Source organism: Bubalus bubalis, chromosome 14 (assembly GCF_019923935.1).
Source record: "Bubalus bubalis isolate 160015118507 breed Murrah chromosome 14, NDDB_SH_1, whole genome shotgun sequence".
NCBI lineage: Eukaryota > Metazoa > Chordata > Mammalia > Artiodactyla > Bovidae > Bubalus > Bubalus bubalis.
In genome coordinates, this window is record NC_059170.1 from 34253787 (window position 1) to 34256562 (window position 2776).

General features: G+C 40.1%; 1 non-coding gene across 1 annotated transcript; it reads left to right on the plus strand.

Annotated features, from left to right (window-relative positions):
• The first annotated feature begins 371 nt into the window (after positions 1–371).
• On the plus strand, positions 372–444 carry TRNAW-CCA. The gene has a single exon. It is a non-coding gene; the product is annotated as a tRNA-Trp (tRNA).
• The last annotated feature ends 2332 nt before the right edge of the window (positions 445–2776 follow it).

Here is a 2776-nt window from a genome sequence, read left to right on the forward strand (position 1 = left end):
GGTACCATCAGGAGCTAATAAGTAACCACGTGAAACACAACCACGTTAGACTGTGGGATGTGTGCAAAAGTGAGATTTCTTTTAGATTTTGCTTTCAGGAAGAGTTACCTAAGACACAAGAACAAATGGCATATGCAAAAACTAAAATCTTCCTAATGAAGGAAAATGGCAAGAGCCATAGGGTGGGAAGATAAAGGAGAACTTATTGGATGGCCAGAATGAAGAGTTTATAGGATGGATGGTTATGGATATTGAGGCTGAAAATTAAGGAAGATAAAGTAGAAAACTTGGAATGCTCCATTTAGAAATGTAAAAATTTTTTCATTATTAATTGCAGTACTTTTTCAGAGCCTCTAACAGGCAAATGGGCTTCCCTGGTGGCTCAGAGGTTAAAGTGTCTGCCTCCAATGCGGGAGACCCAGGTTCGATCCCTGGGTCAGGAAGATCCCCTGGAGAAGGAAATGGTAACCCACTCCAGTATTCTTGCCTGGAGAATCCCATGGACGGATAAGCCTGGTAGGCTACAGTCCATGGTGTTGCAGAGTCGGACACGACTGAGCGACTTCATCTTTGAACAGGCAAATGTGCACTGTGACTCTCTGAGAAAAAATGTATGTAGCATGCATAATCTCAATGGCTTGCTTCATGAAATTCTGGATATGAGATATATTCCTGCCCATCTGTGATGTACTTTTAGGGAAACTCTATTTAAGGGAATTTAAAACTTCTTCATAATGTGTAAGCAGTAATATTTATTAATAGAATCAGACCAGCCCCCAAAGTATTTGGAGTTTACACCTACTATGAATGATCTAAAAATGACCAAATTCTAAATTGAAAGATAATTTGGAGCCATCTGGTGCAAGGAAAGATATATGCATCTGAATGCAGAGTTCCAAAGAATAGGAAGGAGAGATAAGAAAGCCTTCTTATGTGAACAATGCAAAGAAATAGAGGAAAGCAATAGAATGGGAAAGACTAGAGATCTATTCAAGAAAATTAGAGATACCAATGAAATATTTCATGCAAAGATGGGCAAATAAAGGACAGAACCGGTATGGGCCTAATAGAAGCAGAAAATATTAAGATAAGGTAGCAAGAATACACAGAAGAACTATATGAAAAAGATATTAATGACCCAGATAACCATGATGGGTAATCACTCACCTAGAGCTACACATCCAGGAAAGTGATGTCAAATGGGCCTTAGTTGAAGCAAAACTACAAAGCTAGTGAAGGTAATGGGATTTGAGAAAAGCTATTTCAAATCCTAAAAGATGATGCTGTGAAAGTGCTGCACTCAGTATGCCAGGAAATTTGGAAAACTCAGCAGTGGCAACAGGAATGGAAAAGGTCATTTTTCATTCCAATCTCAAAGAAAGGCAATGCCAAAGAATGTTCACACTACTGCAAAGTTGCACTCATTTCACGTGCTAGCAATTCTCCAAGCTAGGCTTCAACAGTACATGAACCAAGAATTTCCAGATGTTCAAGCTGGATTTAGAAAAGGCAGAGGAACCAGAGATCGCCAACACGCACTGGATCATAGAAAACGTAAGAGAATTCCAGAAAAACATCTATTTCTTCTTTATTGACTATGCCAAAGCCTTTGACTGTGTAGATTCCAGCAAACAATGGAAAATTCTTAGAGAGATGGGAATAACAGACAACCTTGCTTGCTTCTGAGAAATCTCTATGCAGGTCAAGAAGCAACAGTTAGAACTGGACATGGAACAATGAACCGTTTCCAAATTGGGAAAGGGAATATGTCAAGGTTGTATAGTCACTCTGCTTATTTAACCTATATGCAGTCAGTCAGTTAGTTCAGTCACTCAGTCGTGTCTGATTCTTTGCAATCCCATGGACTGCAGCATGGCCAGGCTTCCCTGTCAATCACCAACTCGCAGAGCTTGCTCAAGCTCATGTACATCAAGTCAGTGATGCCATCAACCATCTCATCCTCTGTCGTCCCTTTCTCCTTCTGCCTTCAATCGTTCCCAGCATCAGGGTCTTTTCCAATGAGTCAGTTCATTGCATCAGGTGGCCAGAGTATTGGAGTTTCAGCTTCAGCATCAGTCCTTCCAATAAATATTCTGGGCTGATTTCCTTTAGGATTGACTGGCTTGATCTCCTTGCAGTCCAAGGAACTCTCAAGATTCTTCTCTGACACCACATTTGGAAAGCATCAATTCTTTGGTGCTCAGTTTCCTTTAGAGTCCAACTCTCATATCCATATGTGTCTACTGGGAAAACCATAGCTTTGATTAGACAGACCTTTGTTGGTAAAGTAATGTCTATGCTTTTTAATATGCTGTCTAGGTTGGTCATAGGTTTTCCTCTAAGGAGCAAGCTTCTTTTAATTTCATGGCTGCAACTGCCATCTGCAGTGATTTTGGAGCCCCCCCAAAATAAACTCTTGTCACTGTTTCCATTGTTTCCTCATCTATTTGCCATGAAGTGGTGAGACCAGATGCCTTGGTTTTCGTTTTTTGAATGTTGAGTTTCAAGGTAGCTTTTTCACTCTCCTCTTTCACTTTCATTAAGAGGTTATTTAGTTCTTCTTCACTTTCTGCCATAAGGGTGGTATCATCTGTGTATCTGAGGTTATTGATATATGCAGAGTACCTTATGTTAAATAACAGGCTGGATGAAGCATAGGCTGGAATCAAGATTGCAGGGAGAAATATCAATAACCTTAGATATGCACATGACACCACCTTTATGGCAGAAAGTGAAGAAAAACTAAAGAGCCTCTTGATGAAAGTGAAAGAGGAGA